General features: G+C 30.7%; 1 long non-coding RNA gene across 1 annotated transcript; it reads right to left on the reverse strand.

Moving 5' to 3' along the window:
- Positions 1-636: 636 nt before the first annotated feature.
- LOC126743380 (uncharacterized) lies at positions 637-9,759 on the reverse strand. Its single transcript, XR_007662851.1, has 3 exons — positions 9,496-9,759; positions 941-1,062; positions 637-860 (listed from the first exon to the last, which is right to left on the reverse strand). It is a non-coding gene; the product is annotated as an uncharacterized LOC126743380 (long non-coding RNA).
- Positions 9,760-10,860: the final 1,101 nt, after the last annotated feature.

Consider the following 10,860-nt stretch of genomic DNA (forward strand, 5'->3'; position numbering starts at 1 on the left):
GAAAATTAAGGTGTGAGTAAAATTTTTGATCTGTGACTTTTTTTTATATTTTTTGCAATCGGTTGAAATACTTTTTACTCCATCCTCATTTATTTTGTGTCAGAAATAGTTTGTCATGTTATTTTTGCCACTTGATGTTCTTTGATTGTAAGATTTTCAAATTTTAGCTAATTTATTAATAATAAGAACTTCAAATGATCCAATTTGGTGCTTTTACCCTAGGAAATTACCCTAGAGCCCCAATTATATTAATTTTCAAATTCAATTTAGAGTTTTTAACTTTATTTAAAGATATTTTTTCATTCATTCAGATTTAATTCTTAAGACAACTGAAAAAAACTCTTATATGTTCCAGATTCTTGGAATAATTTAATTTAATATTCCAGATATTTAAAATATATTTATCTAATTTAAAATTGTTTTCCATTTAATATATTTTCCAAGCAATGTCTAGAAATGCGTGGAAATTTACTCCGCAATTCTAATTTGCTTTAAGACTTTTCGAAACCTAATTTTTAGGCATTTTAAAAAGTGACTTTAAAATTCCAAAATAGAGACATTAAAGCCGGATGGACTTACTGGTACATAACACTAACAATAGCAACAATATTATCATTTTAGTGGTTATCTGTTTATTTCATCATATAAGTTTAATTTATCATTCATTGTATTTTGATAAAAGATATTTGAGAAAAAAATTTTCACATAATTTTTGTTTACATTGTTCTTTGTTATATAAAATGAAGTAGGAAAAAATACTTAATTTTTTTGTTGGATATAGGTTAAAAAAAAATACTTCAGATGATTTATTTATATATATTGGTCGACGTTTCGATTTCTATGATGTCATTCTCAAGAATCTAAAAATAATGATAGAGATAAGAGAGAGGGAAAAAACTAAAATTTCACAAGGGTATTTTTCCAAAATTATAATGCTTACCAAAAATTCATAAGGAAGGTGTCACATTGAGATCCGTAAGCTTTATCAGTTCCCCAATTAATCAGCTAACAAAGTTTTTAGCCAGTTTAGTAATTGGTGCCTTTGAGGAAGATCATTAGTACCTATATAAAAAATTACTTTAAAGTCGGCAACTTATAGCAAACATTTTCAATTACCACTTAATCATATCTTAGTATCATTAAATGTTATATATTTGCTTGCAAATATTCCAGACCTGTCTGATGATGATATCAGACAATAGACCCATTGTCATTGCAAGAAGTTCTAGAGCTAGATTTCATTTTTCAAAATAATTATTTCAATTTTAATGGTCACTTTTAGTTCCTGGATTATGTATGGGTAATTGTTTATCACCTACTTGCTCCGATATCATTATAAGTGAACATGTAAATAAAAATACAATTTAAAGCTTTTTGTAACAAAAAATTCAACGTTTATTATCCTTATTAAACGAAGCACAGGCTATATACATATGTATAAAATTAATAAGAGAATTGAAATAACAACACGGTATTGTTCCAACCGGTTTTGTCACTAAAAATTACGATCATTCGTGCCTCAATTACAATAATTACAGTAATACAATTAGTTGATTCGTAAAGCAATCTCGACTTGCTTGGGTATAATATAATATCCAGGGTGGGAGCGGCCCGGGCATCGGGGCGAATAAATATTTTTTAATGGTGCCACGCTCGGTTAGGTCTGCCTTATTGTGTTTTAACAGGTCTAGCTAGTTTATACCCATAAAGGAGTTTAATTACCTAATGAGCTCCGCAGACAGGATGTCATATTCTTTTAAATGCTATCGCGCCACATATAAACTGACATGGACGGGTTTGTATTTTTATGCGAGAAAGGAATTAACCTAAATAAATGGTACTCTCGTAAAAACTTAATTTGCAATCATATATAGTGGGTTTACAGGCAACATCCCATGAGGCCATATCATATGGCAAATTTCATTGTATATGTGTTTTTGAGTCGAGACAGGTAAAGGGAGTTGAATCAACATTTAATAAAGGTCGATTTGCAGCGTAGACGTTTCTCTACTAAAAATTAACGTTGAATAGACATAAAAATTGAATAGACATTTTTCAGAGGTTTATGCAATGGTAAATAAATGTTGGATACTGACGTGAATTTTCAAAAGAAAAATTAAACTACCTTCAGATATCAAGACATTTTTAATCTATATTTCATATTATCACCATATAAGTAAGTATGGTTTCATTGAAGTGGAGTTACATAATTACTTGCATATTTTTCTATACTCAATTTAGACATACTGTAGTGCAGGCCTAACTTTAATTTTGCAACCTTACTATATCCCATATTTACTAAAAAGGGGATTGTGATGACTCAAAATTTAAATATTCGGTATACGCAGGTTATTTTAATTTCTTAGATGAATTATTTTCTAGGAATAATTACCAATAATGGTAACAAACATCAAAAGGTTCAAAGCCCCGTTATGGCATTTTTTTTTAATTGTTACAATGTTAAATTTTAATAAAGAGGTTTTTTCCAGTATATTACATAATATTGTATTGTTTCAATATTAATAAATTAAACTCCAAATAGTAGGTCTCAAATATATTGAACTATAAGCTCAAAGGATAACACGTGTTTCGTCTGTATTTTAGGTCTGTATGTATCGTCAGATCTAAAATACATTATAAACAAAATGAAAAAACAAATTTTATATTTGGTAACTAGTCACCGTCCTGTTTTATAAACTTTTACCTTTGACTTGTAGCAAGGAATTTTTATTTTTTTTATTTATTCATTTTGGTAGTAAAAACACAAGTAGATCTGATGATGCATCCTACAAGCGAAACACCTGACGTATATTCCTTTGACTTTATATGTCCTAATATATTTGAAACCTGTGACTTGAATTTTATTTATTACTATTTAATTTAATCTGCCTTCTTTGAGAAAGATTGGACTATTTATTCGAATTCCATTGTTTCTAGGAACATATTGATTTTTTTATTGGTTACATGTTTCATCCGTAAAATCATCATCAGACCTAGAAGAATTTATTCTAGAAGAGATTTTTTAAAGATCAGATGTTAACATTGATGTTAGATTTTAAATATCGTAAGTAGGTTTACAGAAGGAATTCAGTACGATATTGCTATGTTATATGATAATTTCCCAATGTTGCCAGACTAGGTTTTTTTATTTAAATCTATTAAGGTATAGGAAGCTTTTATGAATCGTTCAGGTTCAAATCCCAATAATGAAATACCTTTTATTAATTTAATTTTAGAGATGAATAGTTTTCTGCAAGAATTTCTACTAATGGTAACTTGCGGTGCAAAATACTCTCTGCATTTTTTTTTAACTGAAGATCTATTAAATTGTTAATTCTTTATTGAATTACCATTTTTCAAAAACAAAATTAAAAACGATTAGATATTGACATTTTACTTGTCCTGTCCCTGTTCTTTCTATGATATTATGTTTTTGCGCTGGTAAGTCAGCTTTTCCTTCTCTAAATGTCAATTATTGTAGGTCTGAAGGAAACATGTACCCAAAAAAAATCATCTAAAAATTATCGGATTTTACGTTTGAAAATCTATTTTCTTTCGAGAATTGAAGAACGAGGGTTCAATTCTCTGTTCAGGAGTCAAAACAACATTTTCAGATTTATTTATTTTCTTTTTCTTCAACTAATTTAATACTTAAATTTGTTTTTGTTATTCTGCGACTATTAGCATGACATCAGAATCAAAAATTGATAATTTCCTTACTTACTTTTTCACAATTTAGTTATTAAATTGACATAATTTTTTTTTATCATTTGAATTTATTTTTTAGTTACAATTTTTTTATTGTTAATTTTATTAACTGTGTGTCTTATATACACTTTAACCAAAAAGCGTTACTTTTTAAATCCACTCTTTCTAACGTATTTTAAAAATTAATATGCATATAAGGTTATAACGTAGGTATCACAAATAATTTTTTCAGAACGCGTGATTCATATACGTATCACACCTCGAAAATTGGTTCTAAAACTGTGTACCATTTCTGCGCCACATAAACTATATGATCTTACAGGAGAATAAAAATGCATGGCCTGGTAAGCTATGAACCATCATTAGCGTATTATTTTTATGATAAAAACAATTTTACAGCCCTTTGTTAATATATAAATAGTGTGTATTGTATATAAATTTAAAACACAGACGCTTTGATTTTTAAAGTACATCACAAAAATGATTTTGGTTGTAAAAGCCATACTTACCAAACATCGTCATGTTAGTAATCCAAATTAGGTTAGTAGGACGCATGTACCATATATGTGTCATGATATAATATAATCTTTTGTAAAATAATATTCAATTTTTTTATTAAACGTCTTTGATTTTATTAGATATAAAAGAATAGCGAAGGTTTTTTTTATGTTTATTAACTATTATCTTGAGGGTCTAAGTTTTATGAAATTTCCAACCAATCTACCATCTTTTTATCATATATTTATATTACGCTATCGTATACTTAAAAAATCTTTAAACATATGATTATGCAAAAAAAAAACAATTTTATTTTAATATTTTTTACGTTAATTCGACAACACGATTCCTGTGTGATCAAGTCGTATTTAGACGCGAACGAGCGTAGAATAAAGATGGTTATGGTTTTTTAACGAGAATATAATTATACCCGGTTCACGAGTATATACATATATACATTCTTATAATATTATTATCATTCCTTGACCTTATAAACCAACCAAATGCAAGGCGGTTCTAAATTTAACATATAAACGAATTAGGTTTTCGGATCGAAGGACCATTAAAATGACATAAAAAGTTATTAGGCCATCGCTTAAATAAATGTGTTTTGTTAGCTTCGCTTTTTATACGATTTGATATTTATTAAGTGCGACGAGAAATTAACCTCTGGCTTAATTTATCGCTAAAATGCTGCGTGCAACCTTTAACTGGGATGATCTTTAATGTGTATTTTAGAAAATATTCAATGGCATCGCTTAATATAACTTAATCGTTTAGAGATTTTTATAACAAAAACTAAAGTAATAGAGAATCTAGGAGTGGGTAACTAAGCATAGTTTTGAGCATTTTCAAGTCCCTCTTTAATTTATATGATATTAGAGGGATCACTTTCAGATAGAACCTTCCTAAATCTCTTATCACTCTCTGTTTCGTCAAACTATTGTTAATAATTTCCCACAATTATTTTTTTCTTATTAATACTCTATAGGGAAAGACACAAACCATTAATGCCATCAACATCATCATCGTTCATCATAGACATCATCCTTCATCACCTTTATTCATTTTAACGTAAGCACCAAATTTACTTAATTTTATTCAAATTAAGACAATCTACTTATCGGCACATATGATGGATGATATAATGAATTGGATCAAAATCATCAAGCAGATGATAGAATCTTCAGTTGTTGTAAACTTTTCTGTATTTTTGAGTGTTTTGGGTTTTGGTCCAAGTGGTAGCATACTCTAGAAAATAATTGCTTTTACTTTTGCAGAGACTTATATATGCTAAGCCCTAGAAGATCCTTTCTATGGATGAGCATCTACAACCTGTAGGTTAAATTGGCACTTCAACTAAGATTTGTCATATTAAGATCCTAATTTACCACTACCTGGTTTTGATAAGTTTGCTTTAAATACCTGCAAGTATAAATAGAACCTCTAAAAAAAGACTAAATAGTTACTGATAGAGAAGATGTTGTTAATGTTGACTCAGATAATGTTAAGTTATCTAATGAGTCTTTTGCTTTATTAACAGAATCTTTAGTTAAAAGCTGAAGCTTCCATATTTGTTGAATAATTCAAGTCTCACTCAGATTGACAGTAGTGGTCAGATAGAAAACAGTCTCTGATTAAATATGTTATAAATTAGATCAATAATACAAAATAAGCATGGTTTGCAGAATTGCATTTAGGCAAGTTCAAGTGTAGACACAAATGCAAGTGCAAGTACAAGTTCAGCTGCTGTTCAAGCAAAGATGAAAAGGTAAAAGCCAGATTAATATTAACTATTGATTCTTCTAAAGTCTGTCTTTATATTTACATAAAGTCTGCAGAAACAGCCAGGGACTTATGGCTAACTCTGAATTCCATGTTTGATGATAGTGGTTTTTCAAGGAGAATAAGCTTGTAAGAGTTGCTAATTGCCACAAGATTAAATTCATGTGACTCAATGAAGAGTTACATAAACCAAATTGTAGAAACCAGTCAACGTCTCAGAGGTACAGACTTTAATATAGATGATGAGTGGGTAGGATCATTAATGCTTACAGGTTTGCCAGAAAGATTTTTAATAATGGTAATGGCAATTAAGCACTCAGGTTTATACTCGTATCTAGCAGTGCCTTGTATGCAAAAATAGTAAATCAATTAGCAAGAAAAAATTTATCTAGTGATAGTAAACACAAGCTGAAGAGCATATAGTGCTATAATTGCAAGGCGTTCGCGCATTATAAAATATTCTGTCGAAAGCCAAAAAAAAGAAAAATATCAATAATATGGAGCAAAAAGATGAACATGCTTTTAATGTTGTTTTTTTGTGAGGAGATTATAGAAAAACAGACTGGTACCGTTAACAAGTGAAGCTAATGGTAGTTGATGATGAGTTATTGTAGAAAAGCAGTGGTTGTTCAACATAGAATATACTAGGGCCTAACAACGCTGAAGTTCCAGTAATTTGTTAACGGTAAAAACAACAGTTGTTAAAGATAAGACACATGACATTATTGTCCAGAATGCTCTTTGTGTTCCCAAACTTACCAGCAATCTTCTATCGGTAAGTCAGCTTATTAAGAACTTTCATTTTTGATGGACACTGTTGCAAGAGATACAATAAGAACTCTATACTGGTAAGTATAGGTGAATTAAATAATGGTGCCTACAAGGTAAATATTTTGTCAGAGAAGTATTTTTTAATAGAGAAGTCTCGCAGACCTAACAAAGATGAGAATTGTTGCTCTAGAAGATTTAGAATGATGTGAAAAAATTAACATAAGAAATTACATTTGTACCACTTGTAGTGAAGAACATAGATTGCCTTTTCCAAAAAAACTCTAAAAAACAGAGAATGTATTAGACTTAATACTTTGTGACCACTATGGTGCTATGGAGACCAAATCTATTGGAGGTTCAAGATATTTTTAAAATTTGGAGGATGATTACTCAAAGTTTGAATTTGTTACTTTTTAGAGTCAAAGTACCACAAGGTTTTAAAGATTTTAGAAATCTTGTAGAGAAAAATCTTGAAATCAAAATCCTTAGATCAGATAATCTCTAACAGGTGGAGGGTTTGTGAATCCCCATCTTGATGCCTACCTTAAAGACAATGGAATTATTTTTCACAAAACTAACATAATATACTCCAGAACAAAATGATGCGTCAAAGAGGTTAAACTGAACTATAGTAGAGAAAGCAAAGTGTCTACTATTTGAGGCAAATTTCAAAAAATCGTTTTAAGCAAATGCTGTCAATACTGCAATTTCTTAAGAAATAGATCACCTGCAGTTGGTTTCCACACTGAGGCATTTAATAATTTTTGGAACTCCTGTTATGGTACATATACCAAAGGAGAAAAACGGTTATTTGACAAGAAAGCAGAAAAAGAAATTCTGGTAGGCTACACTGATATCAAAGGATATAGGGAATCTGATCGACAAAATCATTAAGTGCTAATAAGTAGAGATGTGATTATCTTTGAAAACTTTAAAGGCACACGAACTCAACCAGCTACTGGACCAGTCACTCTACATGAAGACGCAGAAGAAATAATAGTTTCAGTTAGGAATGATATTCAACCTCAACCTAAGTTAATTCTCATTGTCAAGAATTTTGCAAAAGTAGTAAGAAGTGAGGAGAACACTGAAAGCTATGGATGAGTATGCTCTTGAGTATTCCAGAAGGTGATACAGATAGTAAATTTATTTTTGACCAAGAGGAGGCCAGCGAATGTAAGTTGACAATGAATGAAGTCATTAAAGGTCCTAGAAGATCAGACAGAGTGCCTCAGCCTAAAGCTTTCAATGACTCTGTAACCTACATAAGCACAAATAGTCAAGTATCACTTATTTGGATGTAACCATAGTTTTTTTAAACGGTATATTAACAGAACTATAGTTTATGTGCTTAAGCAATCTTCTAGGGTGTGGTATCAGAAAGCTAAGTTAAGTGGGCGTATGAAAAATCGAAATTTGAACCATGTATTTTAAATAAATGAAATAAAAATGGTAATGAGTTAGCTATAATATCACGATATGTTGATATATTTTTTTTCAAATTGCACCAATGAAGAAAATGATATAGGGTGCAAATTAGGTTGTGAGTCTAATATTAAAGACTAAAGAGTTAAACATGTAGCTCTTCAGTGCCTTAGCAAAAACTAATAGGCAGTTTAATGTAATTTTCTGTTATGCCAGATATATGATCTTGAGTCAGTTACAAAACGTATTTTGGGTTACTTAAAGCGTACCAAGAAATCTAGTTTGTATTTTGAAAATGATGGTTTGATAGAAATCTTATACGGGTTTCTGTTGTAAATTATCAGGAACAATGATTTCTTGGGCCAGTTCAACGCAAAAAAACAGTTGCCTTATCCAGCACAGATGCCGAATATATAGGGCTCTTTGAATCTGCTAAAGAGGCTATTTATTTGGAAAATATATGTAAGGTAAATTGTGTGACAATTCGCAATGATAACCAGGGGGCGCAAAAACTTGCTAGTGATCATAAAAGAACAAAGCGTATAAGGCATCATTTTTTAATTAGATTGACTTAAAGTATTTGTCAACAAATGATAGGCCTGCAGACATATTTATCAAAAGTCTAGGTAGTGACAAAAAAATGCTTTTAAAATTTTTAGGTTTATTATGTATAAAATGTTGACCAATTATGTTTATTGCTTTTTTTGATCTAGTGGGGGTGTTGTAAATTAGATCAAAAATACTGTGGCATCATATGCCATCTAGGGGCAGACACTGAACTAGTGTTGACATTCATGTTGGTTATAAAGGCAACTCAGTTTTTTTTGTGAGGTTAAATTATGTTAGTGGCATGTTCTTTAGTTGGCGCGGAATAACAATGTTCTTGTGCTAACATAAAATAAAGGCTACTTTATTTTATGTTAGTTCTAAAAGAATATGGTCCTGATATTGTAACATTAATGAGCAAATAAATAGCAGAAGCTCAAAGGGTCTGAATGTCTTTAAAACAAATTTCAGTACGAGAGGTTCGAGATAGAGGGATAATAGCTGGTTTAACGAAAACATTTTTGGAATGAGATTTATTGCAGTATCGTTGATCCCCCTAAACTTAAATAAGGAATTTTTAGCATAAACTGAATCAGAGAGAGTGTAGGTTAATGTTAACTCGTCTAATGTTACGTCATCTAAGTCAATCTTTTGCTCTATTACCTGAATCTTTTTTTCCAATGAGAATTAATTCGATATGGAGTTACTTAAATATTAAATGACTTTTATAAAAAAATATTAAATTCATTTCAGCTCTTCTACCTGTTTCACTTGTCCAAACAAACGTATTTTTCCCCCGTTGCTCGTCATCATGTCAACAACACCGGAGGTAGAAGTTCTGCACCGCAATAGCAGATGTTCCATTGCACTTTGCCGTTCCAAGGTCGGTCCGGAATTAGACAACACCGTTTCGTTTTTGATTTTTGAATTATTTTGGACCGAGTTCCAAGGATTCGAACGTTTACGCCAGTAGCGCGGCCACATATTTCAAACGCAATTAAAATATTTAGTTGACGTTCTGCTGGATTGATTCATTTGCCATGTCCTTACCAACGCGTTTATTGACGTTTATTAATTTGTTTTGGCAACGGCCGTTGGTGCGCTTAAGAAGTGCGAACGTTCGATTCCGGTCGGAGGCTTTTTTGGCGATGCTAGCTACTTATGCAAGAGTTACCCCGAAAATTGGACCTAACCTAGATGATCACCTAGTTTTTTTTTTAACAAGCGAATGGGCAAGGAATGTGCATATTACATAGGACGTTTCACAAGCTTTTAATTATATATATTATTATATATATATATTATTGCTTCCTTCACTCATTTTATCTTAAGCTTACTCCATTGGCAAGCATCTTACTAAATGTTAATGTGCTCTCTCTAGATATAAGATCTTCCTTAATGCTAGCACAGATCACAACCTCGGCCTGCCTTTTATGAAGAAGCAATTTAACAGATTCTTCTAGTTTCTCTTATACTGACTTATAATCCTCACTTAAATTTTATAGGTGTATCAGCTGCAAAAAGTTCCTAGCCCTTTAGTTGTTTTTCTTCAGAGGTCATTAAAGATGTTTCCAATCCAAAAAAATTAAAGATGTTTAATGGTCATAGTGCTTCATCGTGCTATTCTTTGTTGGATATAAGAATCAGTCATTAATTTATCCTAGTTTTTTCCTTTTTAGTGATATGCAGATTAATCTTGAGGCAGAAATCTTTGTCTTCTTTTATCTATTATTAAAGTAGGTAATTTGAATTTTTAGCCTCATAGGCCTCGAGAGCATCTTTTAGAAAATTCTTCTTCTCTCTATTGTATAAATGACTTCAAATAAGTCAGCTGCAATGAAAAATATGTACAATTTAGCCATTATTTGTCGGCCAGAGGTGTTATTCCACTTCTTAAAATACTCAGGTGATCTAGTGTCTCCATATACTAAGCCATTCTTTTTCAGATACAAGCTTTGTCTTTATATTTGTGGTACTTTTTCCTTTGCAATTACACTAGAAATCTCTTCAGCTCCTATTCAGCACTACCAAAGTAGGTAATTTGAATAACTATTATCGGATAATATTGATGACAATTGATCTATACTCTGATGTCTATCTTATTCATTGATATAGTAAGTCCTCTAT

Source organism: Anthonomus grandis, chromosome 12, assembly GCF_022605725.1.
Source record: "Anthonomus grandis grandis chromosome 12, icAntGran1.3, whole genome shotgun sequence".
In the NCBI taxonomy this organism is placed as follows: domain Eukaryota; kingdom Metazoa; phylum Arthropoda; class Insecta; order Coleoptera; family Curculionidae; genus Anthonomus; species Anthonomus grandis.